Raw genomic sequence first — 25,529 nt, 5'->3', positions numbered from 1 at the left:
GTACCAGGGAGTAGAGAGACATACTTTTGGATTTTCTTTTGGCTGTGGATCGCAGCTATGGGATCTTAGTTCCCCGACCAGGGATGGACTCTGCTGTGGAAGCGCAGAGCCCTAACCACTGGACTGCCAGGGAAGTCGCTAGAGAGACATTCTTACCACCAGAGATAGGAAATTCAGGGCTGAGAAGGCTATGTAAACAAACCCTGCTTCGTTTCTTCACTAATTATTACCCAAGCCTAAGTTTCTTTGCCTTGCCAGTTCTTCACAAATTTAATGTTTCTTTGTCTAAAAGGTGTAAAAGCTGCCTGTTTTGGTCGTTTCTTTGAGTCTTATATTTCTATGACCTTCTGCATATATGAAATTAAAATTTGATTTTTTTCCTGTTAATCTGTCTCATGTCAATTTAATTATTAAACCAACTGGAAGAACCTAGAAGGGTAGAGGAAAAATTTTTCCTCCCTACCTAGGCAGTGTATAAATTTACTTCCAAACTTGGGTACCAGATTTTGGATTCCTTTTGTTTTCAATTTAAAATAGTAGTTGTGTTGGAATAGACATAAAACTGAGTGGTCATCTTGTCAAATAATTCAAAAGTGGTGACCAAAAGTTCACCTGAAGAACTCCTAAAAAATAAAGATTTCCAGGCTGTACTCTGAGATTTATAAAATCAGAATTTCTGGAGGATGGGGACAGGAGGGCAAGAATCCATATTTTATAAGCTCCCCCATGTGAGTCTGATGTCTAAACTTATTCATTTTATTCATCCAATCATCCCCTTCAAATTTGTCTGGAGTCTTTTTTTTTTTTTTTGCGGTACGCGGGCCTGTCACTGTTGTGGCCTCTCCCGTTGCGGAGCACAGGCTCCGGATGCGCAGGCTCAGCGGCCATGGCTCACGGGCCCAGCCTCTCCGCGGCATGTGGGATCTTCCCGGACCGGGGCACGAACCCGTGTCCCCTGCATCGGCAGGCAGACTCTCAACCACTGCGCCACCAGGGAAGCCCTGTCTGGAGTCTTTTGAAGACACATACATCCTCTCTCCTACACCTCTCCTCCTGGCAGCATATAAAGAGACTCTCATCTCCTGCAGGGGGATGAACATAGAAAGTTGAAGACCTGGCTCAGGACTTAATCAGAAGAGTAGCCAAGTTCCCACTCTAGGCCAAAGCAATCCATAGAGACCTGGGTTATGTAGACATCCCGCAGAGGGTCACACAGGTCCACTATGTTGATGACATGACATCCTATTAATCAGACTGGATGAGCCTGCTGGAGGCCTTGGTAAGACAACATGCACTCCAGAAAGTGGGAGATAAACCCTAAGAAAATTTAGGGGACCGTCATATTAACAAAATTTTGGGCATCCAATGCATTAGAGCATATTGAGATATCCCCTCTAAAGTAAAGGACAATTTATTTTGTCTTGCACATCCCAACCCGAAGAAGAAAACACAATACCTCTTTGGATTCTGGAGGCAGATATTCCACACTTGGGAATACTCTACACTCCATATACGAGGTGACGTGAACGGCTGGCTGTTGGTTTTGAGTGGGGCTGAGAGCAAGAAAGGACTTTGCAATAGGTTCAGGCTAGTGTACAAGTGTCCCTGATGCTTGAGTCATATGATCAAGCAGACTCAATGGTACTAGAGGTGTCTGTTATGATAAACAATGCACTGTAGAGGTTTTGGAAAGTCCCAGTGAGAGGATATTAACATAGGCACCTGGGATTCTGGAAAAAGGCCATGCTATCTGCAGAAGAGAATTACACAGCTTTTAGAGAAAAAGCTCCTAGAGTGGTACTAGTCGTTAATGCAGATGAAACACTTGACCATAGGACATTAAATGATCATGCATCTGGAATTTCCCATCATGAGCTGGATTTGATCATATCCACCAAATCGTAAGAGCAGGAGGGCCCAGCTTTCCTATGACGGAAGTGATATATGTGGTATTGAGCACAAGCAGAAGAAGGCACAAGCAAGTTGCACAAACAAGTAGCCCAGACCTCATGACCTCTGTCTTGCTGTACCAGAGCCTTTTCCTCAGCTCACATGTGTGACCATACTTGGGATCTTGTATGACCAGTTGATGAAGGAGGAAACAAGCTGATTTTGGTTCATGAATGGGTTGGTTTGGTATGTGGATGTGTTTTGTAGCTGAACTACAGCTTCACGCAGGAGTGGGCTTGAAAGACGGTGATGAGGGAAAGCCTCCAAAATGGGAAGACCTCAGGAGGTCCACCTAGTCATCCGTCTAACAAGTGGCCCAAGGTTAGAATATTTATGGACTCATGGGCTGTAGGGAATGGGTTGGCTGGAGGTATGGGCAAGAGGCATGAGGATGGAAATGGGCCAAAAGTGCAAAGATCTTCATACTATATATTTGTGCCTAACAGAGTGTACTCTACCATGGTATAGGTATTATAGAACCATGTACACAGAAAGTTTGGCCAGGATCTGTCATTGGCCTCCCCTGTGTTGGCCCAATGGACAAATGACGGTAAGAGCCATGTTGGCAGGAACGCAAGATATACATGGGCACAGCAGCATGAACTTCCAAGGTTGATTTATGTATTGTCACTGTCAAACGAGCAACCTGCCAGCTACAGAGAAAAATGATGGACCCATGATTTAACACCATCCCTCAAGGAGACAAACTGGCCACTTTGTGGCAAGTGGACTGCATTTGGACAAAAATAGAATCATACTCCAATGACCACTTAAGGAACATGTGCTTCTTACCCCACAGATCTGGGCCACGAATGTGTAAAAGCACTGTTTCTTTTTTTTCTTTTCTTTTCTTTTTAGCACTGTTTTTTAAAGGGGAAATTCTGCTGGAATTCTATTGAACCCTTACTTCCTTGGCACTTCAAGCACCTTGTGTCCGGAGACCAGTAGGCAAAAAGAGGAGTTACCATTTTGTCTGGAGTGATTTACCCTGGTTAGAAGAAGGAGGTAGGGCTGCTGTTACTCATTGCAGGCAGGAAGAAACATGTTTGGAATTCAGGTGATCCACTTGGAGGCATCTCTTGGTAATTTCTGACCAGTTTTAGTAGGTATTATGACTTTGTTAACTTAATAATTGTTAAGTGGAGCACAGGGTGTAAGCTGGTGAATCACAGTTCAACAGCAGACCACAGAGAGATTGAAATAGAGAAGCTTATTACTCACGGGTCCTGGAAGAAGTACACAGCATGCCTCAGGTCACTACATGGGGCAGTCAAGGAAGGGTACTGAGAGAGAGGAAAGGCCTGGGGCACATGCCTTTATTAAAGTTCATGGGTGGAGTGCTTTGTGATTCCTGGGCTAGGGATGGTTTGGTCAATTCAAACCAAAAGTGTGGGGTTTTGATAAACCCCTTGGGGGTTTTATCTAAAATGTACGTAAAGCACACAGGTGCTGGGAGGGAAGGGAGACTTGATCAGAAGGGCTATTGAGGAATTCATATCAGTATCACAATATCACAAGAGCAGGAACCTACCTTTGCTTGTGACTCTGTGGGCTGCTGTCTAGAGTAGGTGCTCTCATGAGAGGGCTAGTGTCAGTTTAAGATAACTGCAGGACACCTGGCCAAACAAAACGGATGCTGAGGCAGCAATACCGTGGAGTAGCTTAGCTAAACACTCAAAAGTAGGAGATGGGTAAATGCATCAGCCCTGGCAGGAGGAGGGCATGGTGACCAAGAGCACAGACCCCAAGGAATAAAGGTCTGGGTCGTGCCACCAAATAGGCCACCAAGAGCAGCAATGGCACCAGCTGAAGGTGGGGTGATACGAGTGGATAGTGGAGGAGACTCTCAATCCATGTTTGATGCAGAATGAAATGCACTTGGTTTTTCCTGCTGTGGTAGCCAGGACAGGTAGTCTAAGTTGTCATCACTGTCTAGTTATTCTTGGATGTGTTCTTGTTTATCCAGCTTAAGAGAAATCTTCCTGACGTTGCACAACTTTTTACTTAAAAGTTACTTTTCTGTCTTTCTGTAGAGTCTATTGCTCTACACTTGTCTTCTTTCCTCAGTAAGAACTTGGTAAACTCTAACAGATTTCCTGAAACACAGAGCAGAACAGCCGGGTGTGGCCCTGGGGGAAACTGGGAGGCAGGAAACATTAGTCTTCAGTTATTCAGCAACTCTTTCCTTAGTTCTTTCCCCACTCCCAGCACCCCATTACCTCTGCTCTTTCATCCTTTTCATAAAACTGAGCTCTACGAAAGGGACTGATTTAATCACTTATAGCTTGGTGTGACTTTAAGTTAGGATACTATCTCTTTCTGGAGTATTTGCACTTTTTGGCCTCATTTTTTTTGACCTTGGAATTTTTTAAAAATTTATTTATTTTATTTATTTTATTTTTGGCTGTGTGGCTCTTCATTGCTGTGTGCGGGCTTTCTCTAGTTATGGCGAGCGGGGGCTACTCTTCATTGCGGTGTGCGGGCTTCTCATTGTGGTGGCTTCTCTTGTTGTGGAGCACAGGCTCTAGGCGCATGGGCTTCAGTAGTTGTGACTTGTGGGCTTCAGTAGTTGTGGCTTGCGGGCTCTAGAGCACAGGCTCAGTAGTTGTGGCGCAAGGGCTTAGTTGCTCCGCAGCATGTGGGATCTTCCCGGACCAGGGCTCAAACCCATGTCCCCTGCATTGGCAAGCGGATTCTTAACCACTGTGCCACCAGGGAAGCCCTGGCCTCATTTTTGATTGGGGGGGAAAAACGCTCTATAGAAAGTCTGATGAACTCTGTTCCATCCCTTCAGAATATCTATTTTTGTTTTTAATTTGATAAAGTTAATTTGTGTATCAGGAACCACAAAATGAGGGCACCCCAGTGGCCTGGCCCACATCACAAATCTGAACCTCAGTCAGCCCACACTTAACGCCTCACTGTCAAGGAAACCTCACACACACTGGTCACAATCCCCCAACTCAGCTTTAAGTAGCTTACCTTACCTAGAAGATAGGGTCTTCAAGCCTTATAAGGAAATCCCCCACCTCCTGGTCATTCAAGCCCTGTGTCCGAATTGCCTCTCCTAACACCCCTATAAAACTTGCTCCTGCCCCAGATCCATGGGGAAGAGTGTTCCACTGCTGGTGAGGCCTTGCACTCCCCCAGTCCATGGACTGTTTTCTCTGTGGCAGGTGCGGTGTAAGCTTATGGCCATGCAGCATCTCAAGTCTAAATAGGTCGGCATTTTATTAGGCCCATTTTTTAGAAAAGGAAACTAGTACTAATAATAACAACAATAGCTACAGAAGCCACGTCAGCTACAACTGTTGGCAGTTATCAGGTACTTATACGTCTTAACATTCTGCATTTCATACATCATCTCATTTAATAGGGCTAATATATAATATATATACTTTCCCATATTCTTTTCCATTATGGTTCATCACAGGATATTGAATATAGTTCCCTGTGCTACACCGTAGGACCTTGTTGTTTATCCATTGTATACATAATAGTTTGATTCTGCTAGTCCCAAACTCCCAGTCCTTCCCTCCCCCACCTCCTTGAGTCTTCACATGACTTTCCCTCTGTGCCTGTCTGTGCCCTAATCTCCTCTTCTTAAAGTCATATTGGATTAGGGCCCATCCATATGACCTCGTTTTACATTCATTACCTCTTTAAAAACTCTCTCTCCAAATACAGTCACACGCTGAGGTACTGAGGGTTAGGACTTCAAAACATGAATTTTGGGGAGCACAATTCAACCTGTAACAGTGACCCAGCCAGAAGGAGGCAGCTAACCCCAGAGATTAAATATACTATATTTAGAGTCAGGAAGGCTAAGGTTGGAATTCTGACTTTACACTTATAATCACTTGGGTATGTTGTTTAATTTCTTGGAGCCCTAGTTCCTTCTTCTGTTAAATGGAAATAAAAATCATTATGGCACTAGACCTATTAAATGAGCTGATGTATGAAATGCAGAATGTTAAGATGTATAAGTACCTGATAACTGCCAATGGTTGTAGCTGACGTGGCTTCTGTAGCTATTGTTGTTATTATTAGTACTAGTTTCCTCTTCTAAAAAATGGGCCTAATAAAATGCCGACCTACTTAGACCTGAGATGCTGCATGGCCATAAGCTTACACCGCACCTGCCACAGAGCAAAATTTCAAAAAAAGTGTGGCCATCGCATTCATGGGACAAGAGCCCAGTTTTCCAGGTACTGTGTCTTCCTTTTATCCTACTGAATAGGATCTGATGTAGCAAAAGTTTATCTATATTTAATAAAATGCAAATTTTCTTGTCAGGGAAGTTTTAACCAGAAATCTAGCTATTTTATGCAGGAGCTCATATTTTAGTTATGAAAACCTGAAATGATATTTTAGTTATTAAAACACAGGAGAATGCACACCTTAGAAAATTATTCAGCTAAAGGGAGGTGAGATCTGTATTCTGAATTACATAGCAAAGAAGTGTTCAGGTTCAATGTGGGTGATTAACCGTTTGATACCTTGTCAGGCTTTGACAAGTTCTCCCTCTATTTTTTTTTATGTCTCTCACTATGTCTTGTGTAATTAAGAAACGGTGCTGAGTTCTTGTCATCCACCATTAAGGACTAGTCATAGATAGTTTCATAACATCTGCTTCTTGCAACCTTCTAATTATCCATAAAAATCTGGCAGAGGGACCTGACAGTTTATCTGGAACACAGAATATGAATACAAAATAGGGCGCTTTGCTTCTCGCTATAGAGTATGGTGTAAAACAGTTTCTCACTCACCTCTTATTTCGCATGCAGCTATGTTGCCTGCTCAGATCAGATCTAGGTGCATGTCTTCTCAATAAAGACTCAATTTTGAAAAGCATCTTTTGACAAAATGAATGTGGGTCAGGAGTATGTTAATGGTGCTGTGTCAAAATCTGCTGTCAGGCGCTGCCCCAATATTCTCTTTGCAACCCAGCCAGACGCTGTTGATTCTGTTATCTCCTGCCCGTACTTGCAGGCTTGGAAGCCATCTATGCCCTGATAGAAAGCACTGAGGGACTCGACTGGGCCAGACACTTGCCTCCAGCAAGGTCAATTCTTAGCCTCCTGTTGCTTGTTTCTCGTGGTGGGTATGTTTCTTGCCCACCAACCTGTCTGGCTTTCCAACTCATTGTCTCACCTTTATGCAGGGAAATGCATCTTCCTGAACCCCTACACTGTGTGGTCTGCTGAACCACTACTTTATTCTGATTATCGGTCACAGTGTGTCTTCCCTCTGCCTATGTATACCTCCAACATCCATTTGGATCCAGGGATGATTTGCCCTTTGGAATCCACACTTCCCTCTCTGCCCATTGTGTTTCAGACTCCTACTTTGTTGAGGCCTCTGGGTTTTTTGTGTGTCTTTAATCTCCTCTGGCTGCGACCTCACAGTCTTTCCTCAGCTCTCCTGCTCCTGCTGTCTTTCATTGTCTCTGTGTCCGACTACCAGTGAGATGTAAAATAATACTCCTATTCCTATCTACCATTCACTGAGTACTTCTTGTACCTGCAATGAAATGACTTTGAGAGATAAGGAACATGATTTGCTTTGTAACTTTTTTGTCAGCTGAAGCACAGATAGGTTTATTATTTTACTTAAGGCCGCAGACTCTGGATTTGAACCCAAATCTGTCCTGCTTCAGCTTGAGTTCTTTCCACCCAGTCATTGATTTCCTGAGCCAACATAGTACTGCTCAGAAGAGTCATTTATCTGTGGTATTCACTTCTCCAGTAACCGCTGAGAAAGTAACTCAATATTATAAGTATACTTTTATAAATATATATGATATTAAATATTTAATTTTTGCATTTTAACAGCTCTACGGTCCCCCTGTTACAAAAAAAATGAATTGAGGCATTGAGTTTCAGGGTGTTGATAAATCCACGTGGTAATTAGCCAAGAGAGCAGGAGGTTCTTAGCACAGCGACAGAGTGGCTTGTTGAAAGTAACACTAGTCTACAAGGCGGGAGGACTAGGTCAGTTCAAGGTCTGGCCCAGAATCTTAATCTTTGGTAAATTATCTGACAACTTCTTTCATCTTCAAAATTGCTCACTAAGTTTAGCTCTGAGTTTTCTGGCAGCCAAAGTATACTCATGGTTCCTAGCTCCAGATCAGTGGTCATGGGCCAAGATCCTTGAAGGTGCTTCCTCTTAGTTCCTGGGTCCCAAAGATTTTATCCATAGTAACGTACCTCGTATATTAGGCATTGGAGGTACAATTACTATTCTAAACTGCTGTGGGTTCTTTGAATTGGGATCGCCTGGGCCATTCTTAGGTCCAGAAAAGACCCCAACTTCTTCATCACATGTCAGAGCCTGGGCTGCCATGACAAGCCCAAACCCCCCTTTTGCCCTCTGCGGCTCTCATGTGTCCCCGGAGTGGCTAAGACGCCAGGGACTTGAAAGAAAAAACAGAGGAAAAGGAGCAAAGGAAAGCTGAGAAGTGGGCCCTGGCCCTCTGTTGAACTGAGAGGCGGGGTGTTGGGGAAACTGGCTTTGAGTCTCAAGCCCTCTAGTTCTTTGCTATTCCAAGTGTAGGCCTGGTGCCACAGTGGCATCGCCTGGGAACTTATTCAAAATGCAGTCCTCAGGCCCCACCCTACATCTGCTGAATCATTTTTACAAGATTCCCAGGTGCCTTGTGTGCACATTCAAGTTAAAGAAGCCCTGCTGGTTTATTAACCCATAGAAACATTGAAAATTAACCTCCTAGGGGCGAGACATGTTTAATAGACCCCGCTTGGAGGGGCCCAGGGAATTTGCTGCCATTGTTGGCATGGGCTTGGCGGAGGAAGGAAGGACTCTGGACCAGATTGCAGTAGATAAAGCAACTTAGCTAAAAGCCAGGCCTTCAGGAGGGCAAAGGGGAGTGCTGTGGACTTTTGAGGTGAGGCCGTTAACAGCTGGATTATAATGCAACGTGCCATAATGGTTTAGTGATGAAACATAATTGATATAGTTATGTTATAAAAAAGGAACACTTTCTTTGTTCCAGGCTCTCTTTCTTAGAAAGCAAATGGTCTGGGCTAAGGTAATGAGACAAAAGGAACAGGTTCTGTAAACATTTCCCTTTCTCTTTTAGCCTTCCTTTGTCCAGCTGCCGGTGAGAACCTCCCTGGTACTGGCACCTACCAGATAAGCAGTCTCCAGCCAGTACCCTCATACTCTGAGATCAGCTGGGCACTCTAGGAGGGAGTGGTGACCTGAGAGCCAGGTACCTGGCAGGTCCGAGTGGCATAACAGCCCCACTCCCATCTGTGAAAACCCTTGGGGAATGAGCCCCAGCGGGGGGATGGCACGCTTGCTGTCAGGACTGCAGTCTCTTTACTGGGACCTCCATGTCATGGCTTCAGCGTGAAACTGCTCCTCAAACCTCAGCCTCTGGCTTCAGGGTACTGAGCTCAGAGCCATCGCAGCCTCCTTGCTGATGGTCTGTTTGCTATTTCTTGATGTCTTTCTTGATTCATCTCTTGAATGTTCTACTTTCTTGGGAGCTGAAACTATTTTTTCTTTATTAGCTCTTCACCAGTTTCTTTTTCCCTCATATATTCCACTTGCCCCAGGGAAAATAGAGTGAAAATTTGAAATGACACTTATCCTGGAAAAATGGTTACTTACTTCTGATTTATGCCACGCCTATTTTGAAAAAAAAAAAAATCCTCAAGGCCTTAAGGTACGACACATGCACTGAATGTGAAGCTAAAAAACGAAACTCCCCTAAAATGAAGATGATGGGAGGAAGAGAGAACTGTTCTAGAAGCCGAGGTGGCTTGTAGTTGGGACTAAACTGCACAGTGAACTCAACACTGGATTGCTGGCAGCCAAAGATGTGCATATGGTTACTTATTCCTGGTCGGCAGACACAAGGCAAGCTTCTCAAAGGTACTTGTCTTGTTATTGAGGTTACAATAGTAAATACTATTTTTGAATCCTTACGGTTTACTGGACACTTGCTGAACCCTTTGCCTGCATTATCCTACCTCATCCTCCCACCAGCACCAAGAAATGGGGGAGAGTAATAGTCCCGTGTGTGAACTCCAGGGCCCGGGAGCCCAGGGTTGCTGCTCACAAACTGGGTGGCCTTGGACAAGTCCCTTAACCCTCTCTGTTTTACTTTTATGGTGATAAAACTGAAATATCAATCATACCTTATAAGGTGATTGTGAGCATTAAATGATTTAATATATGCAAAGCATGCAGTGCCTGGCCCTTAGTAAATACTCGCCATTATTATCATTATGTCCACTTGACAGATAGGGAAATTGGGTCTTAGAAAGGTTAAGCGTCTGGCCCAAAGTCCCCTAGCCAGATCACATTGGCACCAGATCTAATCTGACCCCTCTTAAGTACTTCACACACTGACTCAGAAACCGCAGCCTGCTGCCAGCAATGCACTTGGGTGCAAATAAGGAGTTGTATTAGCCTTACGCAGTCAGTGTTTGATTATCTTTGGTGAGAGTTTCTCATCTATAGATTATCTTCTGGGGAACTTCTCCCAGCTGTTCAGCAAGATGAAGCCTCTGGGATGGTATCTCCTTTCAACATGACTTTAAGTAAATTTAAAATAATACGGGAGGGTTTCCCTGGTGGTGCAGTGGTTGAGAGTCCGCCTGCCAATGCAGGGGACACGGGTTCGTGCCCCAGTCCAGGAAAATCCCACATGCTGCGGAGCGGCTGGGCCCGTGAGCCATAGCAGCTGAACCTGCGCGTCCGGAGCCTGTGCTCCGTAACGGGAGAGGCCACAACAGTGAGAGGCCCGCATACCGCAAAAAAAAATAAATAAAAAAAAATAATAATAATAATACGGGAGTGGTATTGCAAATCATAGTGTATATTTGTTTATTTATAAATTCCAGTTACTTATATTTATTCCTAGCCAAATACTTCCCCAATACAGTTGAACATAGCAGAAACGTAGGTGGGTATCTACCGAATTGCTACTATATTTAAAGTCCGCTTCAATTCCACATACCCTAGCAGCTGCTTGCCTTGTTATTTCCCACGATCTCCGAGGGTGCACAAGTCTCCTTAGACCTGTAGTGATGCTTGAGAGCCAATGTGGGTGTAATTCCCCTATTCACCACCAGGTGTCCCACCCAGCCCTGCTATCTGACACGCATCAAGGAAAAAATGGCCTTCTTCACCCCTCCAAAGGGGAAAAAGGAATCGAGGGGGGACGGAGGCGTTGTGGGGAGGAGGGCGGGAGACTGTGACGAGTCTTCTAGAAGCTGCTCCTTGCCTCCGGACAAAGGTAGTCTTTTGCATTGTTTTTCTTTGATGCATAGGTGTCTCTCTCCAGAAAGCCTAGAGTCAGTTCCCTACAGTTTAGGAAGCTTTTATTTCCACTAACGAACTGGTGTCTGGCCAGCCCTTTGCATTTCTGAGTTTGAGTCTGAGGCAGCTGCCTGCTTGCATTGTCTTCCTTTTGCCTGAAAGACCCTGACAGGCTCTTATCCCTCTGTGGGCTCTTTCTTTCAGGGTCTAATTTAAAAAGAGTTAAGGGAGGTACTGATTCCTCCTCACGTCCTTAATCAGAGGAGGTCAAAGATGGGAATCAGTGTGTGACTATGGCCCGAACTAGCACTCTTGTAAACAGTAACCTAATTCGTCCCTGATAGCAGTATTACCTTGACAGAAAGCCTTCTTCCTCACTTGCAAATGAAATTGTCATTTGCTTCTCTGGGGACAGGGGAGGGGACGCGGGGACGGGGGTTGGAAGTAGGAGTAAGGGGATTTGGATCCACTGACTTTTAAGAACTAGGGACTTTTAAAATTCCAGAATAAATCTCTTATCTTTTGCAGGTGCTTGGCTGCTTGCCTGTTATCAGTCCTCCCTCCCTTCTTCCTTTCTTTTGGAGGACCACAGACAGGGTCAGAGTTAGGGTCAGGAAGAGAGCTCTGAAGCCATGTGGTTTTTCCTTCTGACACTGCCGTCTGCACTGGGGCTCTCTGCAGACCCCTGTCCATCGTTGTAGGTCACTCCCACAGACCCTAGACATTTACCACGGACCCGAGGCATTCAAAAGGATGCAGTTCTCTGAGCTGTCTGGCAAACGGAGGCCCAGATTGTAGCTTATTCTGTGACTGAAGCTTCACCCAGGGGTCTGCCGAGAACGTGAATGGGATTTCTTTATTTAGCACCGGCTTTAGGATATTTCAATGTGGGATATTTCTTCCATCAAGGACCTTGATAACAAAGACCAGACTACAGCCCTAGGGGAGCAGGTAGCTTCTGTCTCATTATATGCATGGCTTTTACTGTTTGGAGAGCCTTTTGCCAGTACACATTTTCTCGTGAACTAGGAAACCAGAGCCCGGGTGTGATGTATTATTGATAGGATTGTAATTTACTCTTCTCAGGTTGTATCTACAGTGTATACCATTAGCACAACCTATGAAATTACCAGTGGTTGTATATATTTGTCTGTTCAGGTTTGGCTTAATGATATTTGCCTTTTGCCTCAATAAAAGATCATGAATAAAGCGAGCAGGGCAACATTGCTTGTTGTTGCAGGGGAAATTTGATTAAATCATTTTCTCTGTGTTGCGTTGTGGCGAGCCATGCTTTGCAATGAAGATATGGGACATAAAATAGCGGGGGCTGGATGGGGAAGATGGATGGGGCAGTTCGCTCCAGCTCACAGCACACGCTGGCTTCCCTGGCAGGTTGCTCCGGGCTGGCTCACGCTCCTTCCGAATGGGAGATTAACCACCCTGCCCGTGCTGCACCAGCAGGGGGAGGGGGCAGTTCAGACTCTTGTGTCCCTGCTGCGAAGATGGCGTTGGAGTGCGATTTGGGGTATGGAGACCCAACAGTGCATCACGTAGAGCGTAGAGGAAAATATTTTGGAGAAATGCTTATTCCTCTTGTCTCCTGCCCTCAGTCTGGGAGCCCTGTATTCCTGAGGGGCGGAGTCCCAGGAAGGGGTGGAGGGGTGAAGAGGCCCCTCCCCTCAGGGGTCACTGGCTGGGGGAGGGGGCTTCGATACCCAAGTGACAGGCGTCCATCTGTAAAGCTGGACTCTCCTTTATAGCCGGCTCCTAAGAAAAACACCACTCGGCCAAGCCAGGGGCATCTATTGACTTTACCATTTGGGGCACATTCTGGAGGTGAAAACCGGTTTTTCTGAAGTCTTGTCAGGGGCAGGCTTTGTTCAGATTTTGCCTCTTTAGTGGACTGGCTCCCTGAAGGAGCCCCTGTTTACCTGAGGAAGGGGCAATTCACAGAAAGGCTTGGGCATCTCCTCAGTAGCTGGGTGGGACTTCCTTTGGACTTAGGGGCCCACCCTGTTCCCCACAACCTTCTTCTTCCCTAAAGAAGAGACGTGGAGAAAAAAAAGGCAAATCAGACAGGACTGTAAAGCCAATGAAATCAATGCTAAATCTCTCAAAGCAAATCATAGAGCCTGACAGCTGAGAAGTATTATTTGTTTTTTCGCCTTCCAGATTTCCACCAAGCCTGGTGTTTTAGTCATATGTCTTGGGGAGAAGAGACCCATATAAGGGCAATTACAATGGATAAATGATTAAATGTTAGACCTGACATTTTTATGTGTCAAATATGTTGAAGTGCATGAACCTTTACAGAATTTACACCCGTACTATATGAGATATATCTTGTATAGCGTCTCAGATATCTGCAATCTGCCCTCACTTAAATCTTACTTACATTTATTTTATTACAATATAAATGGGTTTTAGACATCTTAATAGAGTTTTTTTTACACCATTCTGCAGGTCCTGCTGGCACTGCAGGGAGGCTGAGGGCAGTAGGGTTCCTTGCTGATTTCAAACAGTGTTCCAGCCACCCGCCTGGAGAACCCAAGGAGAGCAGGGATTCTGTGTCAGTTGTTCAAGCCCATGTCTCCGTTTTAGCTCAAAGGGGAGGTGACTTAGAAGGCCAGGGAGTCGGCATCCAACAGCATGAATCACAGAGACAGAAAACTTTTAATTTTTATGAGTTACAGAAAACACACGTGTCCATAGCATCCATTTTAGAAAGAATAAGCAGATCCCATCTGTGGTGCTTTTGCCAATCTGCCCATCGCCCGTCCCATCTGCGGAAGGATACTCACAGCAGATGTCTGCATCTTTCACACCTCTCACTGGGCCTTTCCTTTTCCAAGTCAAAGCTACTCTTGCAGCTGCTCTGGTGTCAGTTCCACGCCTCCTGAACTTCACTCCACTGAAATCTGGTTGGGTATGAGACAGACTCCGGTGGAATGAAGGACAAGAGAAACACATGGACGGTCTGAGGTCTTTTTCTCAGAGGGTGGGCCACGTGTCAAGCCCGGCCTCTGCACGCAGGGTTGTTGCCTGGCTGAAAGCCTTCGGGATCTTTGAATCACAGACTTGGGAGGTGTGGGAGATCTGAGTACTCACATCTTCCCCAGGATCACTTCCTCCCAGGAGCTGCAGAGATCCAGCTCACCAAGATCCCCCTGTGTCTGCAGCACCAAAGATGCTGAGTGGTGGGGATGGCCTGCGGGACTGGGACCCTTGCCGTTTCTTGCCCTGGAAGCAGCCATTCCACACCAGTCCATGTGGAAACTTCTCTGCGTTTACCTAGATGGACGCTGGTCATCCTCCTCTTTGGTCTGTGTCCCCCTGCGTGGGCCATAACTGAGCTTGGCCCTGGCTGCAGAAGGCAGGTGTTCTGAAATTGCTTTAGAAGAATCCATCTACTGTGCACTTGCCTACCAAGGCAGAGGGAGGCAGGGGCGGGGGCGTTGCCCTACAGAACACACTGTCCAGAAAGCGTGAACAGCAATTGGCAGGCCCATCTGCGGGTGCGAAATGGGAGGAGGAATGGCTGGCTAGAGCCAGACACCCTCGTCGGGGCTGGGGCAGGAGGGCACATGAGGGCGAGCCTTCTTCTTCTTTTTTTTTTTTTTTTTGCGGTACCCGGACCTCTCACTGTTGTGGCCTCTCCCGTTGCGAAGCACAGGCTCCTGACGCGCAGGCTCAGCGGCCATGGCTCACGGGCCCAGCCGTTCGGCGGCATGTGGGATCTTCCTGGACCGGGGCATGAACCCGTGTCCCCTGCATCGGCAGGCAGACTCTCAACCACTGCGCCACCAGGGAAGACCTTTCTGTTTTTCTTTTTGTTTGTTTGTTTGTTTTTTTTGAGGGTGAGCCTTCTTACTCTCACTCCTACAGACTCATCTAGGATGGCCACTTTCCGGGGGCCCCCCATGCTTTCCCAAACCTTCCTGGAAATGGCACCACTACATTTTCTCGGGGCTTGGGGATGGGGAATGTGGAGAGGGAGGCCATAACCTGGATTTCAGAGACCGATAAACAGAGAGGATGGAAACCCTCTGAGAGCATTCTGTCCTCCTACAAAGAGATGCCATCCACCCGTTGCTATGTAGTTACTGCCCCTCCCCTTCCTCGCTGTGTCCAGACGTGCCCTGGGCTCAGTGTAAGCCCCATAAAAGGCTGTTCTCAGCACCGACTTGCTGACTGGGTATGTTAGGGCAGATCCACCCTGTTGTTTGGAATACTTTCTTCCTGGGGCTTGTTCTGGCCCGATGCAGGGAGGCAGCGGCTTGTAATGTGGCTCCCCACCCCCCATCCAACCCCCTGGGCGTTGGGCATCTCAAAAAAGGCTCTTCAACAAGGGCTCGGGGTTCCAGCCATTGCTGAGGCAGAGCCCCACTTTCCTTGGTCAGGGCGAACACAGGGTGTGCTCTGGGCAGGGATCTGGGTACCAGGAGGAAGGAGGCTGGCCCATCCTCTCCCATCAGCCTTCTTCGTAAGTACTCGTGGCTCTCAATCATGAGAGAGAAATGTGCCTCACTTGTGAATGATCTAGATGATATGGTCCCCCTGCACTGTCTTTGAACCATTTCATAGTTAAAGGAAGAAAGAGACCAACCTGTTTGGCTCTGATAAATGATGGCAGGCTATGATGGGAGGAAATAGCTCTGGGATGGAAGGATTCTTTGCTTTCTCTCTGGATTTCAGCCCAAGTCAGAGAGCACAAGGGACAATTCCTCTCCCTCCAGACCCCCCTTACCCCACTCTTACCCCTCCCAACATGTACCGTCCACCAGATTCTTCAAATCCTCAATCGGAGTGTGCAGAGAGCATCACCCTCATATGGGGTCCTTAACCTCCAGGGTGGATACTCCAGTGATGGCAGAGTCTGTAAAAGCACTTTAACTGTGAAAGGCCGTGCAAATAGGAGGTAGCACTGATATTAGAGAGCCCAGAAAAGGCAGGCCCTTCCCTTATCACCCTAGCCCAGAAAAGGCAGGCCCTTCCCTTATCACCCTCCCCTCACCCTACAGACCTGCAGCTGCAACAAGACAGACAGGAAAGGATGAGCTGAAACCTGTATCAGGAACCTTGACCCACTCTGGACCCCATACCTCAAGTTCAAGATTCTTCTGCCCAATATGCCTTCGCCAACTTGATGTCCCAGTGACCTTTGCCTTGGCCACTTGCATTGTGGGGTTTGTTTGGAGAAGCAAACCACACATGTATTTGGCTATAGAGTAAGTTCATCCCCTGACTGCCCTGCTGTGCTGCCCAACCGCCTTCAAGACTGTGCCTTAAATGACTTCCTAATAAAACCAACTTGGACATGAGAACCAAAGAACGGAACCCAGGTCCTGAATCTACTGTTAGGGCTGCACCCTCTAGCCCAGGACTGAAAAGCCAGTCACCCCCCTGTTCCTCTAATTGGGTAAATTTTCACGAAACCAGACAGAACTGCAATCATGGTACTTAACTGATTAGCTCCCACCTCACCACACCAGTTCCGATTATCAGTGAGATTTATTGCCTGGGATCCCTGGCAGTCTCCAAGAGAACATGGAACTGACTGGGGATTTGGTGAAAATACAGCAGGTTCAGTTCTTTTAGCCTTGGGGGAGGTTGATAATCAACTTCCAGTGGCTGTGGCTTTTTCCACAGATCACTCTCTTCTCTTTTTGCCCAATGATTCTCTTGATGGAGCCTCTTGGCTTTGGTTTTCCACTGCCCCCCACCCCCCAATCCAGAGATTTCAGACTCACCTGTCAGTATGAGTGTCTGTACCTTCAGGTAACAGGGCCTCCTCTGAGCTTGATTCAAAATAATACATAGATTTTTTTTCATCAGATAATTCAGAACAAAGAGATGGCTGGAGACTCGTGCGCATGAGAGGAAGAAAAGGAATTCCAAGTCTTGGAATGTTCTTTCACTCCTAAGGTTTGAGGACCGGGAATAAGAAACGAGGAGCACTTACTGTATAAAGTGTCCAGCTGAGCAGGCCCGTGCAGAACAGAAATGGGTCCTGAGGGCAGGTGGGGGCCGGTCCTGAACAGTCACTTTACCTTTAATTAAAAAAGCATATGAAAGCAGAGGAAGGGGGAGATGGAGTAGAGGGGAGCAAATTCAGCCAGAAAGAAAGAGTTTGGAGTACGGTGGGGCTCAGCTGAACTTTCAGCACAGACAATAAAAGAGAGAGAAGCCGGTTTTTCCAAGGCAAAGGTGAAGAAGTAGGACTCAGCCCCTTTCAAGGAGGTAGTGCTAGTTCCACACTTTATTTATGCACCTCTCCGCCAAGCTTCGGGTTACCTGCCGAGCCCGCCCAATGCGGAGAGGCCTGGGCTGCTGGCTCCACCTCTCAGCACCCACACCCCCTGGGGGCCAGGAATGGCGAGGCCCTTCTGCACCTAACCTCGCTTTCTTACTGTTCTGTAAACACCAGAAAAAGGAGGGGAGGTCTCTATCCTTGGAGAGACTCAGGTGATCTGAGCGCTGTTCCTGGCCTCCCAGAAACCTGGGGAAGGAAGAAAGGGAATCTCAGATCTTATCCCGGCTAGGAGGGGCTGTGTGTGTGTGTTTGTGCGCGCGCGTACGTGCACGCAGGTAGTGGAACTGGATGACCTCTGGAGCTTTTAGCCGTACTCCCGGGTCCTAGCTCTATGCAGTGCACATCAGGAATCCAGCAGAGATCCGCCACCCCATCCAGGGACCCTTGGGTCCGAGGAGAGGCCCAGCCAGTGGGTTATCCTGGCATTTAGTACAGAGTGAGTTTGCTGCGCTCCTCGTGAAGAGTAAGAGGCTTTTATAATCCAAGAGGCTTTCAGACCCTCTTCTCTTTCATTCCAGGGGGTGGGGAAAAACACTACCCTGTGTGAGAGGAAGTTGGGAAGAGACAAAAGGAATTGGAGAAAGAGCCAGATAACTCATTAGGAACATTAAGGAGGTTGGTCTATCAACCACTGATTATTTTAATTCCCCTTCCCCCTCTCCTCCCCATCTCCTTCTTCCCTCTCCCCATTTCTCCCTCTTGCCCCACCGGGAGGGCAACGGCACTTGAAGTCTCCTCAGATGTGGTGTATTTTGCCGAGACTCCTAGCCTGACTTCCATGTGCTCTTAAGGCAGATCTCCTGGTGCTCAGGGAAAGTAGATTCCTCCCCCCTCCCAGGAAAGGAGGGGAATTAAAGAACCCAATTTATAGGATATCGTGGGGCCGTGCTGTCCCACAGCGCTTCGTAGAACCCAAATTCTCCCTCTGCTCAAAATCTCTTCAGACATCAACCAATCCAAACTTCTTACCAAACAGATGGGAAAACTGAGGCTCTAAGAGGAGAATTTCTGTCTCAAGTTCATGCAGCCAGTGTAGGGTTAAGATTCAAATATACCTGGATCTCCTGGCTTCCATTAAAGGGCTCTTTACAGCAGACACTCCGTGATTGCCTTCCCCAGTTCTGGAGGGCCTTGCGTCTGCCTGGAGCATTCTGCACTCTTTCTGGAAGAAGAATAGGTTCCACTGGGGCTGATGGGAGGGAGATTTTCCAGGTGAGAGCTTTCTTAAGTCTATGGACTCCTCCCCCAGACCATCAGGGCACATGATTTCCCTGACATCTGGACTCAGTTTGCCTTATCACAGCCTCAGCTCTTCCATTTCCCAACCAGTAATGTAGACTGAGAAGTAGAGATGACCAAGATGAGCCACACTTGTGGAGTAGAGACCCTGTGCCCTTGTCCATCCCTCCCTCCCTGTATTTCATTCATTCACTCTCTGTGCCCTTGTCCATCCCCCCCATTTCATTCATTCACTCTCTGTGTCCTTGTCCATCCCTCCCTCCCTCTATTTCATTCATTCACTCTCTCCCTCACTGCCTCACTCCACGATGGCATCAACTCTGTACCAGGTGAGTGAGGGACTGTGCTTACCCTTGAGGAACTCCCAACTTAGTTACACATGTACATGGACAGACAGAAAAAACAGGCCAATGGGAAAAACACGATGAATACCCCCCAAAAAGAAACTGCCAACTTTTGTCTGTGAGATTCAGGGAAGGTCCCACAGAGAAGGTGACACCTGAGCTGACTCTGAAAAGACGAGGAGGGGACAGGAAGTTGGTAAGGACCTGGCTTGAATGAAAGACCTGAGGAAGGAGCCCTCGCCCTCTAGTTCAGAAGCTCACCCCGCTCCCAGGTAGGACTAGAGGTAGGTGGCTCGCTGCTGGCCCCAAAATGTGGGGTGAAGGGAAGGGAACAAGGGGTACCGAGGGCAGAAAATAGGCACAAATCCTGCTGGTCAGATTCTTTCCCCTCCAGGGGTCATCTTAGATCTCTGAATTTGTTCAGCAAAATGGGAACAAATTATAGCCCAGCTGACATGGCCGGGAAAGTCTCACCTGCCCTTTATTAGTAGTAGTATTATCTACCTTCCCCTCAACTTGATTCACAAGGGTCCAGGAGGATGCTCTGTGGACTGGCTGGACACTGGTTTGTATGGCGGGTCAACAAGGGGTGGGAAGCACATCAGGGTGGCTTTGCTGAAAGCCTCCTGTCTCCCCACCCCGGGTCTGGCTCTTTGTTCCAAAGTCAGCTTGAGAGGTAAAAGCCCTAGGAGTCCTCCTTGCCCCCAGACTTCTAGGTCCGCGTCTCTAAGACGCTTTCTCCAGACTCCTTTCAAGGGTTGCCGCCCTGCCTGCCTGCCTGCGAGTGTGTGCTTTTGGGCAGAGGAGAATGGACTGGGGAGGGCAGGGCTGTTGGGCTGGGAGCACGGGGCTCCCATCTCCACTCAGGAGCTGGCCATTCTAGTGGTATTTGCTCATTTTCTCCAACTGAGCTGCACATTTTGGTTTGACTGTGTATCCCTGATCCTGACTCCTTCTCCCCTCACCATGCCTGAGTCAGGCTGCTCTGCTGTGGAGGATCTTTTGTCCACACATGCCTCTCTGGGTCCTGGAAACCCACGACAATTCCCTCTGCTCTGACCTCCAGCCCCTTATCTGACTGTCACCTCTTTATTTCTGAAGAAACAGGCAAAAGACTGCAAAGTCTCCTAAATGTTCTAGCATCTGATTCAATTAGATTCTGGTTACAAGCTCATCGAAGTTTGCAGCTGTACCTCCACACCTTGCGCTGTGCCTGAGGTCTTCCTTTGAAGGTCTGGAATCAGCTGCAATTCTTTCTACTGGGGAGGGACAGCAGAGGAGGTTCCAAAGAGCCCTGTTGTACAACATTTGGAGCGGGCTGGCCTCTTGGAGTGAAACAGGAAAGAGACACAAAGAGACAGCTTATTCCCAGGAACCTGCTGGGGACATCAGTGCCTATGCCTGGGGGACGGGGAGGGCCCCCTTGGGCTGCCTGCGGACTGGAGCTTTCATTACCAGCTTTCCACTGGTCCTGGGCCTCCACTCTACATACTGAAGAGTCAGGAGGACCTCTTCCTGAGAGGTTTCTCAGGGCCCAAAGTCAGGAGGAATGCATGCTAATTCATCTGCCTCTACCTAGTTCTGTACTTTGGCCCAGAAAGTAACCGCACAAATGTAGGGTAGGGAAGATGTGATTTAGCAGCAACATAAATAGAAAACAAAACAAAACAAAAAAACTTAGGATTTGAGCTTATGGTAAGCTTTATGGGACTTAATGTTTTGATGTGGCTGCCAAAAGAGGAAACTCTATCTTTGGTTGTATTATTAGAAATATGAGACCAGAAACAAGGGAGGTGATATTCCTACTCTGTACTGCTCGGATTATACTTGGTTTACTATGTTTGGTTATGGGCTCCACATTTTAAGAGGGGTCAAAACAAGTCTGAAAGTGAGAAAAAAATGATCAGAATGGTGAGAGGACTTGAACATAGATCACTCTGACGAAGGATTAAGAGACAGGGGCTGATTAGCCTGGAGAAGCAATTACTGGGGAGCAGAGGGAGGGATATGATAGCTGTTTTCATCAATACATGAAGGTGTGCCATGTAAAAGAGGTTTATATTTGTTCCTAGTGGCCTCATGGGATAGAATGAGGGGTAACTTCTTTTCCTATCCCCTGTTCCCTATAGAAGTAGCTTCTTAGAAATAGACCACAAAGGACACAGGCAGGCAGCAAAAGAAACCTGATGGTTCTGGAGTCAATAGAGCCCCCTCAGAGAGGGTAAACGCTCACCCCAGAGTGGAAAGACTAGGCATCCTTTCTGCATACACCCACCAGGTGGTACAGAACACCTGTCTGAACAGGTGGAGCCAAAGCCCTAAACCCAAGTCAGTAAATCAAATGGAGGCCCCTTCCTGCCCTCGTGAATGCACCTTCCCTCCCACTTCATGGTATCTCCTTAGTTGACTTGCCTGGTGCAAGTGTTGTGCCCTCAGAAGCTGAGTTTGGGGTTGCTTTTCACTAGCCAGCCCTTTGTACATTGACTGTTTCCCGACACCACATCCCCACTCTGCACATACGATCCTGCGATCAGTGCACACCTCTATAATACATTACATTATAGGTATTGATTTCTTGTCTTTCTGTCTCTCTAGACCTTGAACCTCTTTAAAGAAAGCCAGCACCTAGAAGTTCCTGGCTTGTGGTAAGTGCTCAGTAAACATTTGTTGACTGGGTGAAGGTGAGGAGAGGCCTGAACTGGGAATTCTGACCCTCTGTTACTGAGGGGACTTGGGGTCTGGGGCTAACACTGCCGCCTCCAACTCCCCTGGCCCCATTACACTCCAGTATGGATCAGAACTGTCCCAGAGTTTCAGGGCCTGCCACCAGATGTCTTCCTGCTCTGGGAGATCTGACGGCTTGTTGTTCACTCGTCTATTTCTGGGCTGGGGTTGGAGACCCCTCATTCCTGAGGTGGGCACATTCTCTGGAAGCTGTAGAGGCAGCAAGGCGGGCTGAAGCCGGCCCTGTTGTGGGTCTCCTCTCCCAGGCCCCTCCCTCCCAAGGCCTAACCTAGTCCTTCAGGTGAGAGAAACAACTTCGAGGCCTGCCCACGTGCCCCTCCTGGACAGAAGAGGGACCCCAGGGGACATTATGGTGCATGAAAGCAAAATCATTTGTCTTTAGCACATTTATCACTCTGGACATTTCCTACAGTTATTGGCTCCAAAAAAAGTCTCTCCAACTTGCTTGGAGGTTTTCTGGGTTGGGGGAACTTCCATTTCCATGGAGAATGGTTGTTTGAGATTTTATTTTTCTGCATCAACATCTGAATACCACTTTAGGAAAGCAGAGGGGTGGGGGAGCATTCTTAATAGAAGAGGCTTTGAAAAGCTGAAGCAGTTCATGTTATTTGACATCAAGAGCAGAATCAAAATCTATCTCTGAGCTAGAGATAGCTTACACCTTCCTCTGTCCTCTACTCGTGGCCCTCATCATTTGGAGAACTAGAGGGTTTGGAGAACACAGAGGAGAGACAGGTGTCATTTGTTCACTGATAACTTCACTCAACCTTTCTTGTGCACCTACTATGTGCCAGATACTCTATCAGATGCTGGAGATCAATGGATGGCTAAGATTGAGCCCCTGGACACAAAGATTTTACAGTGCAGTGAGGGAGCCAGTGTGGTGACATGGGCTACAAGAGGAAGGGGCAAGGACAGTAGCCCCTGTGCTAGCTAGCACTGTAGCAGCCAAGAGGGAGGAGCCTCTGTCCCTGCCTTGTATATCAGTAAGGCTTCACGGAAGAGGTTCTACCCAGATGAGCTCAGAAATATAAGAGAAAATGTGCCAACTGGAGAAAAGAGAGAATTTGGTGTGGGGACTCCTTGGGGTGGCAGGGCTGAGCAGGGGTGGGCAGGTTGCCTTCTTCCTAAAGAAAAAGATAAAAAAGTGCAAGCTCTACCCTGGGTCACTGCCCAGACAGCAGGTTTACTACCTGGGGGATCTGGAGTGAAGTATGGGAGGGGATTGAAAGAGCCCACGCTGCCTAGGAGGAAAAAAAAATCTAGCCAAACTTCATCAGCACCTCTGCAAGGTGGATCTACACAGGTAATCAAGTTTGGCAGTCTCTGTTGGCTGCCTCACCGCGTGTTTCTGTGTGTTTCATGAGATGCCAGTTAGAATTTGCTAAATAAAGAGGGAAGATCAGCAGTAGAGGGGCGAGTTTTAATGGGGAGAAACTGACTGGTGAGCTGGTAAAGGGAGACAGATAGACTTGAGGCCACCAGAATGCTTAGCTCGGCACCAGGTAGGGTTGGCCCGCACATGCGTGTCCGTGCCCATGTGTGCACGTGTACCTGAAGGTAATTACAGCATCAGGGCATTTTAGCCCAGTTTACCTGCTAGTCACAGAAAAGCGATTAGGTGGGCAAAATGAATGAGGTAGAAAAAGAGGCGGAGCATTGGACAGTTGCAAAACTTTTCTGTGAAAGCTTCCAACCCTTGCTGAGTTGTTGGAGGGGGAAATAAGCCAAGTTTGGGTCTCTCTTCTACCTGCCACTCTTAGAAGAAATAATTGGAAACCAAACCTTCAGGTGGGGAGTCGTTTTGGGGCTCGGAGCACAAGTCTCTGCTCTCAGACGCTGGCGGGTGCCAGCTCATCCATCATGCATAGTCCTGGAGGAGCCGGCGCTGGTGCTGAGTTCAGCAGTTCTGAGCAATAGAACAATAAACCAGTCCGGGAGCCCTGTTGCTGCAGCAGAGTGGGGTAATCCTACAATTTAATAAGCAGGAACATGCAGCAGGACTGAAGCAAATTGTTTGGAGGTGATGAGATTGCAGTACCTTGCCGGGCCAGAGAGAAGCCTGAGAGAAGGAGTTTGGGGTTTGTCATGCTGGGGTGGGGGATGGGATGAGGGCAAGCTGAGGAAGAATTGGGCCAGAGCTTTACCGGTAACCCTGGGATTCACATTCCAAAGGCTAGGAGGATGGATGACCTAAGCCTATTCAGGATCATTTGAAACTCAGGATGGGGTGGAGGGCTCACTCTTACTGAAGTGGGGCTGAACCAGGTGCTAGGCAGTGAGACCTCCTCTGGGTTGGGCAGAGGGGTCAGACTCCATTCATTGCTAATTGTGCCATTTAGTCAAGTCGCATGTCACTCTGTTTCCTCATCTGTAAAATGGGCATAATAATGATGCCTGGATAATGCATGGGTATATTCTCCTAAAACTATGAAGGCTTTCAGAATCATGATGAATGTTTATCACACCTGAGATTCCAAAATGTTAAAATGCAGAGTTTTATGGACTCGAGTTGCTAGGTATATCCTGTTTTTGGGTTCTGTGTTTGGCACTGAGGACCTGGCTGGTATTCCCCAGTTTTCCTCAACCCAACCCAGAGATGTACTGCAGCTGTGAGAGCCAATTGTCAACATTTCAGGAAATAGTTTCCCATCTGGTTGTTAAATGTGTTGGTAGCTTGAAATCAGCCACCGTGGAGGTACTTATACCATGCTACAAATCAGGGTCCTCCTGAGAGTTTGTTGTTAAGCATTTACGAGCACACCTCAGATCTCATCTTTCCCTCTTCACTGGTTTTCCACGTTGCTTCCCTAGGGCCGGCTTCCCTGCCTGTTTTTCTCCTCAGCAACACTGAACACATTGGAGCAGGGATGCTGAGGGCCCTGAGGGGGGCCTGGTTCTGGTCCTGCAACCCAGGCTCCAGTCCCACTGGGCTGCTTCCTGTTTCCAGTAGATGCTATCCACACCATCCACATTATTTTTTTAACTCTGTGTGTTTTTTTTTTTTTAGGGTGTATAAGGTTTTATTTTGGTTTTTTATTGGGGTATAGTTGCTTTACAATGTTGTGTTAGTTTCTGCTATACAACGAAGTGAGTCAGCTCTATGTATACATATATCCCCTCCTTCTTGGACCTCCCATGTCACCCATCTAGGTCACCACAGAGCACCGAGCTGAGCTCCCTGTGCTATACAGCAGGTTCCTACTAGCTATCTATTCTACACATAGTAGTGTATATATGTCAGTCCCAATCTCCCAGTTTATCCCACGCCCTCCTTCCCCCACACCCCACCCCGGGTCCACCATCCGTTCTCTACATCTGCGTCTCTATTCCTGCCCTGCAAATAGGTTCATCTCTGTGCTTTTGATTACACTCTTCTCTCCATGAATGACTCTCTTATGATGGTTATGCCAGGCTTTCCTATAATACTCGTGGCACAGACATTTTACAGATATGGAAACTGAGGTTAAGTTGTATGAGGTAACTTAACTAGGAAGCGTTAGGATTGAGATTTGAAAAGAGATTTTTCCTGACTCCTTGGGCCAGGGCTTTTGCCATTACTCTTCCCATCACATTTTCATACCTGTAGTCATTTTCCTCGTCCTCACGGAACCCAGCACAATGCCCTGCACAGTGTCAGGGTTTAA

The 25,529-nt window shown here is 47.3% G+C and overlaps 1 protein-coding gene across 1 annotated transcript in view; it reads right to left on the bottom strand.

Moving 5' to 3' along the window:
* The window catches only part of LOC149750489 (uncharacterized), a 48,634-nt gene extending 23,105 nt beyond the window's left edge, over positions 1-25,529 (bottom strand). The window contains exon 1 of the mRNA XM_089909157.1: positions 1-25,529. This exon is cut by the window's left edge and continues 14,786 nt beyond it. The gene's annotated coding sequence lies outside the window, so the exon portion shown is untranslated.

Source organism: Delphinapterus leucas, chromosome 1 (genome assembly GCF_059928025.1).
Source record: "Delphinapterus leucas isolate spDelLeu-1000000601 "Yukka" chromosome 1, BTC_Dleu_Yukka2, whole genome shotgun sequence".
NCBI classification, from domain to species: Eukaryota; Metazoa; Chordata; class Mammalia; order Artiodactyla; family Monodontidae; genus Delphinapterus; species Delphinapterus leucas.
Note: the sequence above shows the minus strand (reverse complement) of the source record. Positions and strands in the feature narration are given on the sequence as shown.